Source organism: Rana temporaria, chromosome 5, assembly GCF_905171775.1.
Source record: "Rana temporaria chromosome 5, aRanTem1.1, whole genome shotgun sequence".
Classification (NCBI taxonomy): Eukaryota; Metazoa; Chordata; class Amphibia; order Anura; family Ranidae; genus Rana; species Rana temporaria.
The window spans coordinates 153,456,824-153,480,757 of NC_053493.1; the positions used below are offsets into that span (position 1 = coordinate 153,456,824).

At 44.3% G+C, this 23,934-nt stretch overlaps 1 protein-coding gene across 4 annotated transcripts in view; it reads right to left on the reverse strand.

Annotated features, from left to right (window-relative positions):
• LOC120940419 (cytochrome c oxidase assembly factor 1 homolog) overlaps window positions 1-23,934 on the reverse strand; it is a 177,524-nt gene that overhangs the window by 147,451 nt on the left and 6,139 nt on the right. For all 4 annotated transcript variants that reach the window (XM_040353258.1, XM_040353260.1, XM_040353257.1 and 1 more), the window contains exon 2: window positions 10,616-10,684. The gene's annotated coding sequence lies outside the window, so the exon portion shown is untranslated. The remainder of the gene's footprint in view (window positions 1-10,615; window positions 10,685-23,934) is intronic.

Here is a 23,934-nt window from a genome sequence, read left to right on the forward strand (position 1 = left end):
AAGGAATTTAACACTTTAAGGCCTCTTTCCCACAGACGACAGTTCTACTGCTATTAAAAGCTTGTTTTGTTATTTTGAAATCCCAAGACTCCAGGCACAGCAATCACTTGCACATTGCGATTAGCAGCGTTTATGCGTATTTACATGCGTCTGCGTTTAACTGCGGTGGAATATTCTTGCCATTTCTGATGTGCTTCCTGTTTTTCTTTCCCCGTTGCCGCTGCTATTCACAGGAGAAATAGTACACTGCGATTACCTTTGCCAAATCAGTCTTGGATGCAGTCACATTTTTTTTTCTAACCGCACAAAACGCCATGCAATTAAACCTCTGCTAAAGGCAGTGTGTGAATGGGGCTATAGGAAAGTGTGAGTTTAGGTGCGGTAGATAACTTCACCTCTCCGCATCTAAAAGCTGAATTCTATCCATCCATGTGAATGGGCCTTAATACTCAGCCAGGGTTTACACTTGTTTGCTGCGGGACACCGTATGTGATCTGAGCAGGAATCGCACTGCATTACTGTGCACATCAAATGGGATGTCTGGTGTGATTTGAGCCATGCATTTTGTATGGCTCGCATCGCATCCGCACTAAAATGGCACAGGACCCTTTTTTCTGCACCTGAATTGCAAACACCCATGTGATGCAATTCTTGCAACAGCACTGTGTTTCTGCGTTTCCGCACCGCATCTGTGTGAACCAGGGCTTAAAGTATATCTTCACTGAAGCCTAAAGTTTGTCAGTTTTGTATTGATGCCTGTGCTGTGTTTCAAAGGATTTACAGTGTAACTGCTCAGCCACCTCTGCTGCACTGCATAGCCAGCTCCTCTGAATCTCTCTGAAAATCACTCTGCAGTGAACACATAAAAAAATATTCTAAATGGATTTCCAAAACACAGTGGGCCAGATTCAGGAACATCAGCGGATCTTTGGTCCGGCGCAGTGCATCTTTTTTACACTGCGCCGGAGCAGCGCAGAGAGGCATGCTAGTGATTCAGGAAACTTTTTTCCTGTCTCTTGCCCCGGCGTGGCGGATTTTACACGGCGTAAGGCGGGGTAGAATAAAATGGGTGGCTCCCTATGCTAATGAAGCGGGGAGCATGGCGCAGGGGTCACGCCGGGGCGCATCTTAGACCGCACATGCTCAGTGACATCCAGGGGTAAATGCCCCAATCTGCACATGCTCAGAACTGCGCCCCGGCGTGATCCCTGAGCTCCGCCGACCCACTACCAAAGCCCAGTCCCTGAATCAGCCCAGACTTCCGCCCTGCAGGTGCAAATGTACTGAAGCTTTTTTTTTCCAAGCTAGGTGGTTTGCATTGTGGTGGGGCAGTTATGGCTGATGAGGAATCCTCAGGTGGGCGGATGACCAATTTCAGCCCAGAGGAGAGGGCTGTAATTATTGAGGGCCTCTCCCAACATGGGGACCGCCTCTATGTGTTGTCCAGCAAGTGTTGTTGCTCAGGTCGTTTGTAACGCTGCTGCTTTAGCTGCTCTCCAGCTGACCTCTGCAAGTTTGGTGTAAAGTTACCCCTGCTTTATAAAGGGTAACTTTCCGCTGCAAACCAGAGTTACACGCACCGGGAGTAGCCTGCGCCGGCAATTCGTAATTTGCTGAATCGGACCAACTCCCTCATTTGCATATTTAAAATAGAAAAACCAGGGCCGCGCTAGTTCAGACCAGCGTAAATGGGCGCCCACGCCGCACCGGCGTGGAAAGGTCCAAACGAAAAAAAAAAATCTACGTTACGGCGTAATATTGTTTGCTGAATACGGCGCGGAGATACGCCGGCGCAAATTGGCATTTACGCCGCGCATCTCAGTTTACACCGGCGGAAATTGTTCCTGAATCTACCCCAGTGTGTCCAATCATGGCTCCCAGTTGATGGTGGCTTCACATGTGGACTCTCTGATCAGAAGTGCATTCTTTGATCAAAAGTGCGAGTTAAAAACCAGGAGTTTGAAACAGGAGGTAAGACAGGAGTCTTCATTATTTTTTTCAATCACTGATCCAGAACAAGCTTGCAGCTAATAAAGTTGGAACTCTTGATTAATAGATTCAGCGGTGCAGCAGACGCTCTCATCTTAGTCTGCTCACCCCAGGGATAGTGAGAGCAGGACGCTCTCAAACGAGTCGGCTCTCCCCAGGGATAGTGCAGCCAGGCAGGGTCCACCACACCCCCCTAGCCAATTGATCCAGGGTTGCACCGATCGCCGTTAAGGGGTCAGGAAGGAATTTTTTCCCCCGATCGCTGCAGATTGGCACAGCACGCCTGGGGTTTTTCACCTTCCTCTGGACCAATCGGGGAGAGAAGACTCAACGAGTGACGGCTCACTTGGACAGTCTTCCACCCATCACGTCCGGCGTCTCGCGGCTCTTTCCGCATCCGCGCCAGACCAGGCCTCATTCGCGGCCGCCGCAATTAGGAAAGACTGACGACAATGTGACTGGCGACAATGGCTAATCTGCGATACTCTGCGGACTCTATTCGGGGTCTGAGACAATTCGCAACAGCATTACCAGCCATCACCAAAAAGGCCTTAAAAATAGAGCAACTTTTGAGATTCGATCGACGATCGACCATCAAAAATTTTAACTATTTAACCCAGCTCGAGCACATATCATGTGCTTTGATCAACACAAGATCGGCAGTAAAACACCGATTAGAAATCCACGATTTCTTACTACAAAACGATCTAGACTGCCTCTTTATTACAGAAAGCTGGCTCTCAGACGACTGCAACACCATTCTCGGAGAATTGGTGCCAGAAAACTATCGCATTATAACGGAAAACAGAATAGGGCAAAGAGGAGGAGGCCTGGCGGTGATCCACAAGAATCACATTACAATCACTAAGCCAGCCCTTCAAAATCCTCTTCCATTCATGGAAACCCTTACTCTTCAACTTCAAACTTCCCCCCAGGAGACTGTTCACATTCTCCTCTGCTATAGGCCACCTGGGCCAAAATCGCAGTTTTTGCCATCATTAACGGAGTTTATATCCACTTATACCCTTAACAGCAAACACCTTTTGCTGCTCGGGGACTTTAATCTGTGGGCCAACTCCGCACAGGATCCCATTGCGGACGCCTGCATTGATCACCTGGAGGGATTAGGGCTACAGCAACTTATATGCGGGCCAACACATGCTTCAGGTCACACACTCGACCTAATTTTCAGACAAAATCTGAAAATAAGCATTTTAGAAAATGAACCATTGCCATGGACAGACCACCATGCAATTAATTTCATAATCTCCAAAATTCCCCCAGTGATAAAAGCACCCAAGCCGGTGACAATACACTGGGCTAGATCTCAGAAGAAGCTCCATTCGGAACTCTTCAAATCTACCTTGGGAAACAGAATCAAAACAATCCATCCACATCAAACAGCCGCAGATACACTGGATGCCATAAACGCAGCCCTGCTACAGTCAGCCGATTTAGTAGCACCGAAACGCAAAGCCTGCATCCGAAAAAGAAAGTCCGGCTGGTTCAACAACCAGCTGTCGCTTCTGAAGCAAGAGCGCAGAAGGGCGGAAGCCGCCTGGAAAAGAAGTCCTGCAGAGGATAACCTCATCATCTACAAGGCAATAACAACATGATATCATAAAGAAATCTTCAAAGCCAAGAAACATCATTTTTCTATGGCGATTAACAGCGCCCTAAACCGCCCCCGCGAACTCTTCAAGATGGTCACCCAGACCATGAATCCAGGATGTCTTGAAGTCCCCAACTCAGACACCCAAGAGTTCTGCAATGAACTATCGGATTTCTTCATCAACAAAATTGAAAGAATCCGGGAAAGCATCATGCAAAACAATACCCCCCTCAACCCCACCGTCAATCAACCACAAAACACCCACAGAAACGCTCTACAATCAACAAAGTTCACTCTGGAACCGATCTCCATCGATACCACAAAAAATATCATTGGTGCTTTGCGGAACAGCACATCGCCCAATGATATCATCCCCACCAAACTGCTGAAGGAATGTGCCGACATCCTGGCACCACCCATCACACAGCTTATAAACCAGTCATTTAAGGAAGGCACAGTGCCATCCCTGTTGAAAGAGGGCACAATCCAGCCCATCTTGAAAAAACCTAACCTGGATCCCAAGGACCCAACTCACCGTCGTTCTATAACAGGCCTAAATGTTCTCTCCAAGATAATGGAGAAAGTAGTGGTACAACAGCTGCAACAGCATCTAGATACCCACAATCTACTGGACCCATTACAATCAGGCTTCCGTCCCGGACACGGGACAGAAACGGCCTTACTCAAAATATGGGACGATGCCCTCGAGGCCGCAGACGAAGGAGAATCTTGTCTCCTGGTTCTGCTGGACCTAAGCGCAGCCTTTGACACGGTAGACCACAAACTGTTACTGATGCGACTAGCCAAGGTAGCAGAAGTCGCAGAAGGTGATTTACCATGGTTTTCTTCCTTTCTTGAAAACCGATCACAAACAGTTAAATTGGGTTGTTTCACGTCGGAAAAGCGCACGGTGTCATGTGGAGTCCCCCAAGGATCCCCCCTGTCACCGGTGCTTTTCAACATCTATCTTCGCCCTCTCTTTGATATTATCAGTAGCCAAGAACTACTCTATCACTCTTATGCAGACGATACGCAACTGTATTTTCGCATCTGCAACAAAAAGGATCATCATCCCAGTTTAGAGAAATGTCTCTCTTTGATAGAAAACTGGATGACTAAGAGTTATCTTAAACTCAACAGTTCAAAAACAGAACTCCTTATGTTTCACGCCAGCCGAAAGAGTCAACTGGCAACAACCTGGACACCCCCGCCCATTCTGGGCCAAATCATCACCCCTAGCTCCAAAGTCAAAAGTCTCTGGGTCATCTTCGACACCTTCATGACAATGGACGCACAAATAGGGTCAGTATTCAGCGGAGCGCACCATCTGTTGCGCCTACTACGCAGACTTATTCCATTTATCCCCAAAGAAGACGTAGCAGTCGTGGTGGGAACAATCGTGAATTCCATGGGAAGGCTCCGCAATATCTTTGCGACAAGATAGAACCTCACAATTCGAATCGCGTTCTGCGATCCACCAACCAAAATCTGGTCAGGGTACCAAAAACCAAATACAAGTCCAAAGGAGAAAGAAGGTTTGCTTTTCAGGGTCCTAGACTATGGAACGCTTTACCAACCAGCATTCGGTTGGAGGAAAACCACCTGACTTTCAGAAGACGGATCAAAACTCTGCTCTTTTGATGTCATGAGACACGAACAACTAGCGCCCAGAAGCGATTCAGTTCGCATGCGCCGCGCTTTATAAGTTTTTCATTCATTCATTCATTTCAGGATGGCACATAATAAAGATCGAGCTGGACTGTCCTTTTATGCAATTGACAATATTAATAAACACTGGAGAGGTGCCAATATGATCCAAAAAATATCCCAGAACAAAACTAAATGGATATTTGAACTCTGAACTTTGACACCATTAGCGTTAAATGTTGAATTAGATCTTAACCATTTCATCACAGATTATTAATGTTAAAATCCAATTTTTACAATCTTTTAAAAAAAATAATTACATTTTTTTCCAATTGAATATTTTTAATTATCCACTCCTCCTTTCTAGATAGTTATTATTTAATAATGAGCAATAACGTTTCCATAGACATCTGCCATTAGAGTTATCAATTCATATTCACAAGTATATTAATTAATGTTATGACATTATTTTATTGTTGTATTAAAATATATAAATTTACATTTATTGTGTCACCTAATTCACTGTCATAAAAATCAACACTAATAAACTTTACGTAAAACATATAATCTAATTATTGCCACAAATTTATTTTCACTGTATTTTATTAAAGTATATTTTATTCAATATATTTTCATAAATTAACCTATTTAAAGTTAATTGCAAATTTAGGTTGCACCACTAGATGGCCACATTTAAATTAACTATTTTCAAATGTCATTCGCCTTATGACCAACAGAGGGCCCTTTCACTACTTATTTCTCATTATTAAAATTTAAATATATATTATATATATAAAAAATTAATAATGAGAAATAAGTACACTTTTAAGTACACAGTGGGGTTTATTTACTAAAGCTGAAAAGTGCAAAATTAGGCTCACTTCTGCATAGAAACCAATGAGCTTCCAGGTTTTATTACCAGAGCTTATTTGAACAAGCTGGGGTTAGAAGCTCATTGGTTTCTATACAGAAGTGAGCCTTATGCCCTGTACACACGATCGGTTCATCCGATGAAAACGGACCGATGGATTTTTTTTCATCAGATATCCAATGAAGCTGACTTTCATCAGTCTTGCCTACACACTAGGGTTGTCCCGATACCACTTTTTTAGGACCGAGTACAAGTACCGATACTTTTTTTCATGTAGTCGCCGATACCGAATACCGATACTTTTTTTAAATGTCATGTGACAGTTTTCAAACCACAATACAGACTAAGGATATTTTCTTTAGAATTATGAAGAACTCTAACTCAAGACATTATAAAAGAATAAAAATGAGTAAAAATGAATAAAAATGTTTTATTTGCTTGTCACGCAGTAGTAAAAAACTCAAAGAATTTTCATAGAACATGTTGATAAATACAAAAAAAGTATTCTATTTAGGTATCGGGAGCATTTGCGCGAGTACGAGTACTCCCGCAAATACTCGGTATCGGTCCCGATACCGATACTAGTATCGGTATCTGGACAACCCTACTACACACCATCAGTTAAAAAAACGTTTTTGTCAGAACGTGGTGACGTAAAACACAACGACGTGCTGAGAAAAATGAAGTTCAATGCTTCCGAGCATGCGTTGACTTGATTCTGAGCATGCGTGGATTTTCGACCGATAGATTTCCCCACAGACGATCGTTTTTTTCACCATCAGATAATTTTAAAAAAGGTTCTACGTTTTTTAACCGATGGGAAAAAAAACAATGGTGCCCACACACGATCGGTTCATCCGATGAAAACGGTCCATCGGACCGTTTTCATCAGACGAACCGATCGTGTGTACGCGGCATTATACTAGTATAGATTCACCTTTCCCACCTGATAGGTATATGTTCCTATCCATTAATAGGCTCTGTTTAGGAGCCTTCTTAAATTTGTTAGGTATAAATTATTTGCACTAAAATGTTCCTTTTTTTTTTTTGTGCATGTGTATATAATATAATATATATATATATATATATATATATATATATATGTATGTGTGTGTACGTGTGTGTGTGTGTGGAAGATTTTAGAGGTATCACTTATTAATAGGCTTTGAAAGGGACCTTCATAAATAATATAGGTACACCCCCTCCCCTTTGTTTTTCTTTTTTCTCCTTCCCTCTTCTTCTTTTCTCTCTCCCTCCCTCCTTCTATATCAATGGACAGACTAGGGAAACATATGCTGGGGTATATATTTTATATAAGAAGGAGTTGAGTTTCTAGTAGGATAACTACCAGGATCAAAAATACATTTTAATATTGAGGGTATATTGAGACGGTTTTTGTGTTTTAGGTTTGTGTGTTTTATGTATATTTATATTGAAAGGTATCAATTGTAATGTTGAAAAAGATTAATAAAAAAATTAAAACAGAAGTGAGCCTGATTTTGCACTTTCCAGCTTTAGTAAATATTGTGTACTTAAAAGTGGGGTATGCCTGTATATATAATATATATATTTTTAACTTTTATTATGTTATTTAGTCAATATCACTAGTCTGATATGTGTAGATGCTACTTCGTAGTAGAAATTAGATGGTTCGCTTCCCCGAAGTATCTAGCAGGTGTTTAATATAATCAATTAACGAGATTCGAAGTAAGGGTATAAATGCCCTCAACCAATATGGCGGAATTAGAACTTCCTGATGATGGCCCTGTGATTGGCCGATAAACACGTTTTATCGTGACATACTTCCGCCCATACGAACACCCAGGAATCGAGCCGAATGTCGAGAGGGGTGTCATCCATAAGTGGGACGATTACCCAATAATACAATTACCTGCTAAACACGCCGGATGCCAGGATTATAGGCACTTTTCACTGAGTGAAAATGTTTTATTGTTTTTTACCAAATAAAGTCATTTGTAATGGCATTGAGCAGTGAGGATCTTTTGTCATTTCCATCCATCTATATTAAGGCTTTTTTCTGCATGAGTTGTCGGTCAACAGACTTCTACAGGAGTGTCCCCAGACCATACTAGAGATAGGTGGTCAACATCCACCCAGCCTGAGTACATCTGCACATAGATACGTCATTAGAGCACAAGCACCTTATATCATCACCTACTGGGACTGTATCAGATATATATGCGTGTATATTAACTATACACTAAGCTCAGCGAATTGTTTTTATAATGTGAATACAGCCTGATATAGTACCCAACCCAGCCACTTTTGAACCAATGAAAGAGCACATTGATGACACTATCCCTGTGTTCTCCCTTGTAATTATGCTCTCAGATGTGTTGAGCAGTACAATAAGGCCCTGGATGTCACAAAGTGCTTCTCCTTCCTCTCCCAGTCTGCATTGTGAAGAAAAGTCACTCTTTACTGCTTTCATTCCTGCCTATCAGTTCCTCCCCTGCCAGAAGCCAGATTTGTTGGAATTCCTATTGTTGAGCTGAGGCACAGCTTAGTTGCTATGTTCCCACTTGTACAGTGAGCATACCTGTCATGCATAAACATACCATTGTTTGTACATAGATCTCTGGTCTTAATACTCTTTAGGAAGAAGCAGGCAAAAGCACTATGTGTGAAAAGTTTTTTTTTATGCTAACAACTTTGTCCTGCACATATACAGAAACACACACACAGGACAAACATAGGAGAACCCTGACAAACCCCCTCACTATTTTCTTCTTCTTTAAAAAGTGGTCCACAATGGATTGCTTTTCAGAATGTGACTAAGAGCCACTGTTGGGCATTCAGGAGGCCATCCTGCCACCCCCTGAATGCAGGTTTGTCAGCTTTTTGTATTGGACTAATGAGCTGCAAACGTGAGTCAAGTGTTTGGCTAGCAGTTGTGACCCGCCCAAATTGATTTGAATCGGTGTGTTTGACAGGCAGTGCTGCCTGTCAACTTACATGCCCTGGTAAATTTGCCATGGCCAAAACGCAAAGTATCAAGAGCATGTGAACAGCCCCCTCGGGCTGTATAGTAGGCTTTATATGGACATGCACAACTGCCTGTTTTTACAACCCCCCATTTACTACCTTGAATTATGTGACACATATTTACTATGACCTGTGAGTAGGCACTGCTGTGTCACACATTTCATAGAGTCTGTCTTCTAAACCGCAGAGGTGCAGACAGGAGGAGTATTAGGAGGTCTCAGAGCCAGTACAGCAAAGTACTAGGGTTGTCCCGATACCGATACTAGTATCGGTATCGGGACCGATACCGAGTATTTGCGCTAGTACTTGTACTCGCGCAAATACTCCCGATACCAGATAGAATACTTTTTTTTTTTTCCCGAGTTCGGGTGGAGAGGGGGTGGAGTGCGGGTGGAGAGGGGGCGGAGCAGAGCAGTCCTCGTATGGGGGAGAGGAGAGCTGCTGCTGCTGCCTTAGACAAAGCAAAGTCAATCCCCCCCCCTCCCCCCGCCGCTGCCGACATCTAGTTACTATGCGCTGGGGTTACACAACAGCTGTCATTTGCATTTGAATAGCTGTGTGTTTCCCCGCCGCGCCGTCATGTATAGCCCCTCCCCCTTGCCCGGGCACTTTGATACGACGGGTGACCGGTCTATCAAAGTTTCTGGGCAAGGGGGAGGGGCTATACATGACGGCGCGGCGGGGAAACACACAGCTATTCAAATGCAAATGACAGCTGTTGTGTAACCCCAGCGCATAGTAACTAGATGTCGGCAGTGGCTGGGGGAGGGGGGGGGGATTGACTTGGCTTTGTCTTAGGGGACACATGGCTGCATTAGGGACATGGCTGAATTTAGGGACATGGCTGAATTTAGGGACACAATGCTGCATTAGGGACATGGCTGAATTTAGGGACACAAGGCTGCATTAGGGACATGGCTGAATTTAGGGACACATGGCTGCATTAGGGACATGGCTGAATTTAGGGACACAAGGCTGCATTAGGGACATGGCTGAATTTAGGGACACAAGGCTGCATTAGGGACATGGCTGAATTTAGGGACATGGCTGAATTTAGGGACAAGGCTGAATTTGGGGACACAAGGCTGCATTTAAAAAAAAGTATCAGTATTTGGTATCGGCGAGTACACGAAAAAAAGTATTGGTACTTGTACTCGGTCCTAAAAAAGTGGTATCGGGACAACCCTACAAAGTACCATGGGATATATAGTCCCTACAAAATTGAAAGTAAACAGAAGCTGCACAGCATGCAGGGTATTAGGAAGTTGTTGAAATAGATAGCCAAAATAGATAGTAAAAAAAAAAAAAAAGATAGTTTATTGTGTTATTACAATGCTGATGTTGTAAATATGAAAGTGTACTCTGTGACCATAGATCTCTATTAGGAGAGCCTCTAATATAAACCAGAAAACAACAAAGTCTTGGGGTGGCAGGAATGCCAAAATGGATGTTTGTAACAGCACTAGCATTTGGAAATAAATAATACTTACAGTTTATTACTTTACTTCAGATACACATTTCCCAAAAATGAAGCAGCAGCGATCATTTAGACTATGTATCTAAGAATAAAAACAAACAATAATTGAGTTGGTTAACATGAAAAAAACATTGAATATAATCAATATAGTAGTCAGTCAGTTTGGGGAATAAAAGCAGAAGGAAAGCATGGCAATGATTTTTCCTTACCTGCACATACTAATATAGGGAATAAAGCTGTGCCAATTGAAAAGACCCAATCAAATTTGGATGAAGGCCCTGGATTGTGCACCATTCAGAGCCTGTTCCCACCAATGTGTTATAAAGCGTGTACCACATAGGTGTCAAACACAAGGCCCGCGGGCCGAATCCGGCCCTCCAGGGCATGTCATGTGGCCCTTGCACCTCCAGCCCTCCTCTGCTCCTCCTCCAGACCCTTACTTTCTGCTTTTAAGCAATGCATCCATCTTCTTCCCAGCAGCAGCATAAGGTAAGGGGGATGCACTGTGATGTAAGGGAGGATGGGGGGACTCTGATGGTGGGTTGGCTCTTGACATCTAATGCAAGGGTGGGGGACGTGCTGGACATCTAATCTTACAGATACAACCGGCCCTTTTGAGGGCAATCATAATGCTGATGTGGCCCACTATGAAATTGAGTTTGACACCCCTGGTGTACCACATGGGAAGCCCTCAGACTATCCTTTTATATAGTGCTTTTTAAGATCTACTGCATAGCTCCCAAATGTCCCTGATTTGGAGCAAACATGTTATCCTTACCTATTCTGTGCCATAGTATCAGCCCACAAACCTCCTGTTATGCGGTCCCTCTCGCCAGCGCTCTCCACTACTCCTGTTCTGTGTCTGCCCCATGACAAATCACTTGCTATGAGGGCAGACGTGTGAAGCACAAGTTCTGGTTTACACTTTTCCAATTTGTAACAAATTTGCGTGGCAAGTCTCAATCAAGATCAAAAGGTACAATAGTGAGTCTACAGCAAGAGTTGTGCAAGTCTACAGCATGAAAATTCAGCTACAGTGACTATTGCACAACATTAATGAACCAGCACTTGCAGCAGACTTGCAGAATGTTTGCAAAGAAAGTTGATCTGAAGTCATGCAATGTGGACTTGCTGATATTGTGCAACAAACTTGTAACGCCTGGCAAGTGTAGCAATAGCTTACCAAGTCATTTTCAAGCTGACAGCACAATTGCTTGCTATCTGGGCATCTGTGCCTGTGAGGAGAGAAACAGCTGCGCTGCTGCAGATGGTTAGAGTGCTGGATCGAGATAGGACTCAGGTTAGTATATGGGGGGGGGGGGGGGGGAATACAGTTACTGGGACACTTTTAACCACTTGAGATCCGCGCTATAGACAAACTACGTCCGCAGCGCGGCTCTCAAATGCCAAGTGGCCGTTTAAACACGGCCTTTTGTGTGCATTACCCGCGCGCGCCACTGGGTGGCGCGCGGCGGGTAAAAACTGTCCCGGCGCATCGCCGAAGACCCGATGCGTGTACCTGGCGGCCGCGATGTCCGCCGGGTACACGCGATCGTCGGTGACAGCAGGGACGTGGAGCTCTGTGTGTAAACACAGAGCTCCACGTCCTGTCAGGGAGAGAGGAGACCGATCTGTGTCTCTTGTACATAGAGACACAGCATCGGTCCCCTCCCCCAGTCACCCCCCTCCCCCCACACAGTTATAACACACCCAGGCTACACAGTTAACCCCTTCCTCACCCCCTAGTGTTAACCCCTTCACTGCCAGTCACATTTATACAGTAATTCGTGCATATTTATAGCACTGATCGCTGTATAAATGTGAATGGCGCCAAATTTGTGTCAAAAGTGTCCGATACGTCCGCCGCAATATCCCAGTCCCAATAAAAATCGCAGATCGCCGCCATTACTAGTAAAAAAAAAAATAATAAAAAAAATCATAATTCTGTTCCCCATTTTGTAGGCGCTATAACTTTTGCGCAAACCAGTCGCTTATTGCGATTTTTTTTTTTTTTTTACAAAAATACGTCGAAAAATACGTATCGGCCTTAACTGAGAAAAAAAATAGTTTTTTTTAAAAAAAAATGGGATATTTATTATAGCAACAAGTAAAAAAAATATATATTTTTTTTAAATTGCCGCTCTTTTTTTGTTTATAGCGCAAAAAATAAAAACCGCAGAGGTGATCAAATACCACCAAAAGAAAGCTCTATTTGTGGGGAAAAAAGGACGCCAATTTTGTTTGGGAGCCACGTCGCACGACCGCGCAATTGTCAGTTAAAGCGACGCAGTGCCGGACGCTGAGATTTCGCCTGGGAACGAAGGGGGTTTATGTGCCCAGTAAGCAAGTGGTTAATGCAGGGAATTTATTAAGGTAAAAATGTCCAACTTTTAGAACCACTTTAAAAAAGCAAGAGCCTTATGCCAATTGAACAACTCACAGCAATCAATCAAAATTTGCTTTTAAATGCTTTCAACTGGTTAAAATATATTATATATATATATATATATATATATTAGGGTTGTCCAGATACCGATACCAGTATCGGTATCGGGACCGATACCGAGTATTTGCGGGAGTACTCGTACTCGTGCAAATACCCCCGATACCTAAATAGAATACTTCCCCCCCGCCGCTGCCGCCGCCGCATCGAAAGCCGCCGCATCGCACCGCACCGCCGCATGGGTTAAACGCCGTGCGGGAACATCACAGCTATTCAAATGAATGCTGTGATCTTCTCCATGCGGCGGCGGCAAAGGTATGGGGGACATGGCTGGACTCGGGACATGGCTGGACTCGGGACATGGCTGGACTCGGGACATGGCTGGACTCGGGACATGGCTGCATATGTGAGGGACCTGGCTAGAGGGACATGGCTGCATATGTAAGGGACATGGCTAGAGGGACATGGCTGCATATGTGAGGGACATGGCTGCATATGTGAGGGACATGGCTGCATATGTGAGGGACATGGCTGCATATGTGAGGGACATGGCTGCATATGTGAGGGACATGGCTGCATATGTGAGGGACATGGCTGCATTTGGAGACACATTTAAAAAAAGTATCGGTATTCGGTATCGGCGACTACTTGAAAAAAAGTATCGGTACTTGTACTCAGTCCTAAAAAAGTGGTATCGGGACAACCCTAATATATATATACATACACACATACATACATACATACATACATACATACACATTATATATATATATATACACACACACACATACATACACACATACATATACACACACACGCACACACAACACTAAAATACAAATGAGGCTTTGCCAATTATTGTTTCTTTTTCTTACAAAGAATTATGCTGTGAAGTGAGAAAGCCATTAAAAAAATTGATGTAGTCTCAGTTTTTGTATGCCCGCTGAAAAAGCAACTTACCAGTTTGTGAAGCAGCTTATTGTACAGAAAGATAAGGTTATCTACTGTAAAAGGCCATATGGTTAACATAACCCAGATTGCAAAAAGGTACAATATGTAGGTTTACAAGTGTGACTTCCCTTAGATATAATGCTAAATATTTTTTGACCCACAGGAAAACGATTCTATACTTTTTTTGTGAGACTGATGGTACTCCGATCTATTGAAGCTCAACTCCGCACTTCAAGGCTTACCTGCTCGTATTAGCTAGGGATTTAATAAAAAAGAGATATACTCACCTTATTCCTCACTTCTGCAGGCTTCTCCCATGCTGTATGTCCTGTCTCTTGAAGCTGCTGTCTTATTAGTTGCAGTTCTATGGCATCATCCCAGTCAGCAGTCCTGAATGCACATAAGGTCCCTGAGGGCACTGTCCACAGCCCAGAATGTTGGACAACAGGGGAAGCAACGTGGCCAATCAGAATTGCTCTGATCAGTCCCAGAAGCCCCAAGGAAAGAAGAGTGGCGCTTTCTAATTCCTGGACCAGGGCACTGGCTGCGAAGGCAGTGACAGCTCAACACCCAAAGAGGCAAGTGCAATGGGGACCAGGGAGTGGGGAGGATGTTGGGTGTTAAAGGGGTTGTAAAGGTTAATGATTAAAAAAAAAAAAAAAAAAAAAAAAAACACTTACCTACGCTCTGAGCAGTTGGTTTTGCAGAGTGGCCCCGAGCCTCCTCTTCTGGGGTCCCTTAGCAGTGCTCCTGGCTCCTCCTCTTCTCGAGTGCCCCATCGGAGAAGGGCTCTCCTTCGGAACTCCCTTGCGGGTGCACGCCGTGTCCTGCTTCTGCATCTATTGACACAGAAAGCAGGACTCGCCCCCACCCCCCCAGCATTCATGTCATTGGATTTGATTGACACCAGCTGGAGCCAATGGCTATGCTGCAATCAAATCAGGACACGAGACACCAGCCGGTGTTCTCATTCCCATTGTGGGAAACACAGGGCTCAGGTAAGTATAAATGGGACTTGGAGGGGGGGGGGGGGGCTGCTGAGTAACAGAAGGTTTTTCACCTTAATGCGTAGAATGCATTAAGGCAGGGGTCGGGAACCTTTTTGGCTGAGAGAGCTATGAACGCCACATATTTTAACCACTTCCCGACGGCCGTACGACTATTGACGGCCGCAGGGTGGTTCTACTTCTCCAGGGCGCCGTCAATTGACGTCCGCCCCTTTCCGCGTTCCCCGCCTGCGCTCCCGAGCGCGCAGCAGGAAACTGCTGTGCTGGCCGTGTCCCTTGGACACAGCCAATCACAGATCGCCGTGAACGGCCAATCGGAGTGGCCGTTTGCTAGGCGATCTGTGCGGCCAATGAGAGATGATCTCATATGTTTACATATGAGATCATTTCTCATTGCCGGCTCTCACAGACAGCGGTGCTGTCAGGGAGAGAGGAGACCGATCTGTGTCTCTTGTACATAGACACAGATCGGTCACCCCCCCTCCCCCCACACAGTTAGAACACTATATAGGACACACATTTAACCCCTTCCTCACCCCCTAGTGTTAACCCCTTCCCTGCCAGTCACATTTGTACAGTAATTAGTGCATTTTTATAGCACTGATTGCAGTATAAATGTGAATGGTGCCAAAAATGTGTCAAAAGTGTCCGATGTGTCCGCCATAATGTCGCAGTAGCAATAAAAATCGCAGATCGTCGCCATTAATAGTAAAAAAAATAATAATAATAATAATTCTGTCCCTTATTTTGTAGGCGCTAAAACTTTTGCGCAAACCAGTCGCTTATTGCGATTTTTTTTTATTTTTTTTTACTAAAAATATGTAGAATACGTATCGGCCTAGACCGGGCGTCACTAAATGGCGGACCGCGGTCCGGTTCCGGCCCCAGTGGCCATTCTACCCGGACCGCAGCCTCGCCTGTGTGTCTCTGTGGCCGGCTCGCCCGCCTGCCAATGCCGCTATATACACAGCATGGCAGGCGCAGCAGGTCTGTGCCGTCTCTGCACTCCCCCCTCCCCACACTACCTGTCTGCCTTATTCACACAAACATGAATCACGACCGCGCTGGACAATGGGAGGGACTTTTTAAGTTAAAAAGTGGGTGATTGGTTGCTAGGCAGCGGGTCGGTCCCAGCAACAAATCACTCGCTTTTAATGGGAAAGGTCCCGCCCATTGTCCAGAGCGGCCACGCTCCATGTCCTGTGTGAATAAGGTAGGTTTTCTGTGGGGAGGGGGAGTGTTGTGCTGTGCAGGACAGGACAGGGGTTTACTATTGAGAGGATTGTTATGGGGGGGGGAGTCAGTCTGCGATGGGGGGGGGGTCTGTAATTGTAGGGAGGGGGTTGTTCAGTCTGTGATGGGGGGGGTCTGTGAATTTGGGGGGTCCGTCTGATTGGTGGGTCAGTCTGTGATAGGGGGTCTGATTTGAGGGGGTCAGTCTGTGATAGGGAGATCTGTGATTGTGGGGGGGTTCAGTCTAAGATGGGGTGTTCTGTGATTGTGGGTGGGGGGGTTCAGTTTGTAATTGGGGGGGGGGGGAGTTAAGTCTGATTTGGGGGGTCAGTCTGTGATAGGAGGTCTGTGATTTGGGGGGTCAGTCTGTGATTGGTGGGATCTGTGATTGTGGGGGGGTTCAGTCTGTGATGGGGTGGTCTGTAATTGGGGAGGTCTGTGATTGTGGGGGGGGTTCAGTCTGTGATTGTGGGGGGGATCAGTCTATGATAGTGGGGGTTCAGTCTGTGATTGGGGGGTCCATCTGTGATTGTGGGGGGCAGTCTGTGATGGGGTGGTCTGTGAATTTGGGGGGTCAGTCTGTGATTGGTGGGTCAGTCTGTTATAGGGGGTCTGATTTGGGGGGTCAGTCTGTGATGGGGGGGAATCTGTGTTTGTGGGGGGTTAAGTCTGTGATAGGGTGTTCTGTGATTGTGAGGGGGGTTAAGTTTGTAATTGGGGGGGGGGATCAGTCTGATGTGGGGTCTGATTTGGGGGGGGTTCAGTCTGTGATGGGGTGGTCTGTGATTGGGGGGGTCCATCTGTGATTGAGGGATCAGTCTGATATGGGGTCTGTGATTTGGGGGATCTGATTTGGGGGGTCAGCCTGTGATAGGGGGGATCTGTGATTGTGGGGGTTCAGTCTGTGATTGGGGGGTCCATCTGTGATTGGGGGGGGGATCGGTATGTGATGGGGGTCTGTAATTTGGGGGGTCAGTCTGGGATGGGGGGGGATCTGATTTGGGGGGGTCAGTTTGTAATGGGGGGTTTGTGATGAGGCAGGGGGATGTGATGTAAGGGGGGGGGGCTGAGGACACTGATGTAAAAGGGGTTCTATGATTTCTGCACTGGCAAAACACAGGTCTCTGTTTTCTATGTGTCCTGTTCACATTGAAACAGCGCCCCTGCGTGCTGAGCAGTGTGGTACAAAATGCAGTCTGTTTCTATGCACCGCAACTGATCTGTGCTGCATAAAAATGAAAGAAATGTATTTTGAGATTTTTATGTCGATTTCGATGGTGTGTGGGTCTTAAAGGTGTGTGCATGTGTGTGGTGGGGGGGCGCTGTGAAGTGGAGGATATCATGTGGCGTCATAGCACCAATATGACATTCGGACCTCCGCTGGAAGAATTTTTTTCCGACCGGACCCCCGTGAATTTTAATTTACTACCCCTGGCCTAGACTGAGGATAAAAAAAAACAATTGAGCTATTTATTATAGCAACAAGTAAAATTTATTTTTTTCAAAATTGTCGCTCTATTTTTGTTTATAGCGCAAAAAATAAAAACCGCAGAGGTGATCAAATACCACCAAAAGAAAGCTCTATTTGTGGGGAAAAAAAGGACGCCAATTTTGTTTGGGAGCCACGTCGCACGACCGCGTAATTGTCAGTTAAAGCGACGCAGTGCCGAATCGCAAAAAGTCCTCTGGGTAGGAAGGGGGTTTAAGTGCCCAGTAAGGAAGTGGTTAATGTAATTCCGCGAGAGCCATACAATATGTTTAAAACTAAATACAAGTAAATGTGTGCATTTTATGTAAGACCAACACTTTTAAAGTACAATAAGTCTCTGATTCGTTTTAATAACGTTGTTATGCTGTTGCTAACCAATGATGAATAAAGTACTTCTTACCATTAATGCCACTTCTGATGCTGCATGGTTTTGCTGATGGCTTTGTAGTCTGGTTGATAGGTGGTGAGGTTAAGCTTCATGCAGGTGTTCAGACTTCCATCCGTTAAACGTGATCGTAGGTTAGTCTTAATGTTCTTTTATATGTGAGAAAGACTGCTCACATGCATACGTGGAGCCAAACATTGTCTGTACAGCAATACTCACAAGCTGCATTGTTTGGTATGTGACGGGAAGCGCGTTCCAAGTTTTGACAATCAGCTGGTCCGCTGGTTGAAGTTTTTTTCATTTCTCCCCACTTGTGTTTGCTCGCCAACTCTGCTTGCTGTCGTGCAAGTCTTTCCAAATCTGTATTCAGTGACTTATTCACCCACATGTCTGAGGCCTTCAGGTCAGCAGCTTGTAACTCAAAATCTCTGACGTAGACACCGGGGATGTAACTTAGGTCGTTGTCTACTGCACACTTGTGTGGATGGGTGATGAACTTAAAAAGACGAGTGCGCTCACAAAATTCTCCAAAGCATGCTTTGAATGACTGCAGGAGATTAGATGTGAAGCCTGCTAACTGCTGAAGATCAGGATGTAGAGCAGGGTCACTTGCTGTGCATGCATCTTTAAACTCTCCCAGTTTTTCAAAGTGTAGTAAACGACCTGTTTTAATGTCGGCGATGAAGAGTTCTAGCTGTTTTCAAATGCAAACACTGCTTGTTGAAGGGATAAGACTGTATTTCCAACGCCTTGCATTTTCACATTGAGCTGGTTCAGGTATTCAGTCATGTCCATGAGACAGTAGAACCACTCAGTGTTAGCCAACTCAGGACGCTCAACGTTTTTCATTTCAAGAAAAGTCCGGATTTTGCTCAGACAAGCCGCAAAACGACTGAGTACCTTCCCTCTTGACAACCAACGTACATTGCTGTGCAGAAGCAGACCAGGATAATTATTCCCAACTTCATCCAACAGTGTTTTGAACTGGCGATCAATTAAAGCTCGGGCAACAATAAAGTTGACCACCCGAATGACCAGCGACATCGCCTCACCAAGCTGCTCGCCACACATCTGAGCACAAAGCGCCTCCTGATGTAGGATGCAGTGAAAACTTAGTATGGGTCTTTTTATGTTCACGAAGAAGCGCTAAAAATCCTCTGTTCGCTGTACAGAGAGGGACCTCAGGTAAGTGTTAGGGGGGTGAGGGGGGCTGCTGCACACAGAAGGCTTTTTATCTTAATGCATAGAATGCATTAAGATAAAAAAAAAAAAAAAAAAATTCTGTCTTTACAACCCTTTAAAATTATCTGGAAAACCGTGGTCCCCCACATCCAGCAGCGGACTGTTCCTGCGTCCTCACATCCAGAGCCAGTATATGGGTGTGATGACATCACAAGACCGATAACATGTTGGGGGGGGCAGGAGCGGCAGAGACTGGATTGGTTAAGTATATTTCTACTCTAAAATACCCCAGACAAAAGTGAGCAGTTAACCCATGAAAGGCGGGCACAGCCCCACTGCATAGGAGATTTTTTTTTTTACATTTTTGCCCAGAGTTCTTCTTTACCATTACTTGTGCTGGAGCCTAACTAGAGGACCAGAACAGGGAGGTTCTGGAGGTGATCAAGTAGAGCAATACAGATGGGTGCTGGAAGTGGATAATAGGATCAGCACCATAGGGGGAGCTGAAGGCTGACCAGAACATAAGCAAGCCTGTGATGAGAACAGCAAGGATAGGACTGAAGCCTCGTACACAATCACACGGTACGATTGTTGGATGACCAAGCATCTGATTTTTGTCAAAAGCACGTGTGCAGGAATATGTCTAGAATACTAACTATCCGCAAATTGATATTTGATAAACACAAACGTAGTGACTACTATGAGAGTATAAAGAGGAAGTTCATTTCTCAAGCGCCACCCTTTGGGCCCCTTCTGCTAATTTTGTGTTAGTAGAAGTTTGTTGAGCGTTGATTCGCGATTTTCAGTGGGTAACAACGCTCAGAGTGGCCCTGGAGGTCTCGAGGGGAGGAGCCACAACATGGCGCTGAGTAGCTGTGTGAGGCGGCGTGCTCCAGCATGCTCCACTGGCACTAGACAGGGGTGCCCATTGTCCCCATTGCTATTTTCTATGGTGCTGGAGCCCTTTCTGTGCACAATTAGGGGAAATAGGAAGAGAAAGGGGATTTGTATTGGATCAACGGAACATAAAATATCAGCTTATGCAGATGACTTACTGTTGTACCTCTCTTCACCGCAAGAGTGTTTGACGGAATTGATGTTTGAAATAGATATGTTTGGCCTCTTATCCAACTACAAAATAAATATTGAAAAATCAGTGTTAATGCCAAGCCATGTGCCCTTGAAGATGAGGAAAAACTTGCAACAATATTTTCTTTTTGTTTGGCACTTTGATTCCATATTTTATTTAGGGATTCATATATCCTCAGATGTAAAGCCTCTATATGATTTAAATTATGGACTTTTTGGTGGTATCTATATTAAAAGACCTACAAAAGTGGAGAAGCCACACCTTGACGTGGTTCGGCAGGGTAAATGCGCTACAGGAGAGTCAGGACACTCTACATTGCAGATAGAGAAAGGAGCTGTGTGTTAGTGGGCATCCTGACTCTCCCGTAGTCCAAGGGAGGGGGGCGAGCACGACACTCCACACCAGGGAGAAAGCCTTGCATTACTGTGTGGAGTTACAGACAGAAGAACAGGAAGTGAGGATTTCTCAGAAGAAATAAGGACATTTAAAAGCAAAATGGAAAGATGAGGTAAGTGAAGGAGGACTGCACTAAGGTAAAGGAAGCTATTTAGGAAAAAAAATTGTACCTTTATAACCCTTTTAAGTTCCGTTTTTAGATGTACTTTGAATAATGTGTTACATGAAAGGTGGGAGAGGGGAGGGGGAAAGGGAAAGGGTAATGGTTTTGTTTTTTTGGTGTATGTGTTCTTCTATTTTTTGGAGATGTACATGACTGGGACCTAGTGTATTCTCCCAGGGAGCTTTTGTGTTTCATGTTAATGAATGGATTTGTATAGATATTTTGTACAGTGAGATTTATATGTTGTATGTTGAAATTTGTTACAATAAAAGGAAAAAAAGGTGATTTTAGAGATTCGCGATTTTCAGATCGTACGAAACAAATACCTTTTAAAATATTTTTGGCATAACTACATGCAAAGCAGCTTCATTATTATCCCATTAAAGAAGATGAGAATTTTGACATTTCATCAATTGCCGCATCACGAATGTTAATTCTAGATTACAAACAGTAGTTTACAAGACCAAACTCTTCCCAGTCGTTCCTCGATTCTGAGCATGTGTGTTTGTACTTTTGACTTTTGTGTGACGATTTCTGTACTGACCATCCGAAAATCAGACGTTGAGTTCACATCAGACAAAAATGTTATAGCCTGCACGTCCAGCTTTTGTCTGATGTAAAAATCAAATCATCTGCCGAATGTAGCGTACCAATGATCCGAAAATCCGCAGACAGCTCGTTTTCAGATTTTTCCCTTCTGATTTTCGTACCGTGTGTACGAGGCCGTAGGCCCCTTTCACATGTGCGGACCGTATGTCCGCATTTTCATCCATGCGTTTGCGGATAAAAACGGGACATACATTGGTCCCTATGTGATTACGGGTGTCAGCGGATGAACATCCCCATAGGGGAGAGCGGAGAAAAGACAGGGCGGTCCCCGCACACTGTGCCGCCGGCTCAGCGGGGATATACGGAGCGATCCCTGCTGAGCTTACGGACACACGGAGGCGGATCATTACTGATCCGCCCCATGTGAAAGGGCCCTTAGAGGTAGACTAGGGGAGCAGTAAGGGAAGTTGGAGGCGAATCAAAAAACAATATAGGAGGGCTGTGGAGGTGGATGAGAGGAGCAGTACAGGGGAATGCTATAGTAGACTGATGAGAGGAGACACTTTGACACAATTGATCTGCAAATGATTAGTGGCATTCCATAAAAAAATTGAGAAATGTGTAATTTATATATATATATATATATATATATATATATATATATATATATATATATACACATATACATACACATATACATACACATATACATACATACAGGCGGTTCTCCAAAAATTAGCATATTGTGATAAAGTTCATTATTTTCTGTAATGTACTGATAAACATTAGACTTTCATATATTTTAGATTCATTACACACAACTGAAGTAGATCAAGCCTTTTTATTGTTTTAATATTGATGATTTTGACATACAGCTCATGAAAACCCCAAATTCCTATCTCAAAAAATTAGCATATTTCATCCGACCAATAAAAGAAAAGTGTTTTTAATAAAAAAAAAAGTCAACCTTCAAATAATTATGTTCAGTTATGCACTCAATACTTGGTCGGGAATCCTTTTGCAGAAATGACTGCTTCAATGCGGTGTGGCATGGAGGCAATCAGCCTGTGGCACTGCTGAGGTGGTATGGAGGCCCAGGATGCTTCGGTAGCAGCCTTAAGCTCATCCAGAGTGTTGGGTCTTGCGTCTCTCAACTTTCTCTTCCCAATATCCCACAGATTCTCTATGGGGTTCAGGTCAGGAGAGTTGGCAGGCCAATTGAGCACAGTAATACCATGGTCAGTAAACCATTTACCAGTGGTTTTGGCACTGTGAGCAGGTGCCAGGTCGTGCTGAAAAATCAAATCTTCATCTCCATAAAGCTTTTCAGCAGATGGAAGCATGAAGTGCTCCAAAATCTCCTGATAGCTAGCTGCATTCACCCTGCCCTTGATAAAACACAGTGGACCAACACCAGCAGCTGACATGGCACCCCAGACCATCACTGACTGTGGGTACGTGACACTGGACTTCAGGCATTTTGGCATTTCCCTCTCCCCAGTCTTCCTCCAGACTCTGGCACCTTGATTACCGAATGACATGCAAAATTTGCTTTCATCTGAAAAAAGTACTTTGGACCACTGAGCAACAGTCCAGTGTTGCTTCTCTGTAGCCCAGGTCAGGCGCTTCTGCCGATGTTTCTGGTTCAAAAGTGGCTTGACCTGGGGAATGCGGCACCTGTAGCCCATTTCCTGCACACGCCTGTACACGGTGGCTCTGGATGTTTCTACTCCAGACTCAGTCCACTGCTTCCGCAGGTCCCCCAAGGTTTGGAATCGGTCCTTCTCCACAATCTTCCTCAGGGTCCGGTCACCTCTTCTCGTTGTGCAGCATTTTCTGCCACACTTTTTCCTTCCCACAGACTTCCCACTGAGGTGCCTTGATACAGCACTCTGGGAACAGCCTATTCGTTCAGAAATTTCTTTCTGTGTCTTACCCTCTTGCTTGAGGGTGTCAATGATGGCCTTCTGGACAGCAGTCAGGTCGGCAGTCTTACCCATGATTGCGGTTTGGAGTAATGAACCAGGCTGGGAGTTTTTAAAAGCCTCAGGAATCTTTTGCAGGTGTTTAGAGTTAATTAGTTGATTCAGATGATTAGGTTAAGAGCTAGTTTAGAGAACCTTTTCATGATATGCTAATTTTTTGAGATAGGAATTTTGGGTTTTCATGAGCTGTATGCCAAAATCATCAATATTAAAACAATAAAAAGGCTTGAACTACTTCAGTTGTGTGTAATGAATCTAAAATATATGAAAGTCTAATGTTTATCAGTACATTACAGAAAATAATGAACTTTATCACAATATGCTAATTTTTTGAGAACCACCTGTATATATATATATATATATATATATATATATATATATATATATATATATATATATATATATATATATATATACACACACACGTACATTGTATATTTATATATGTAGCGCCTGTGT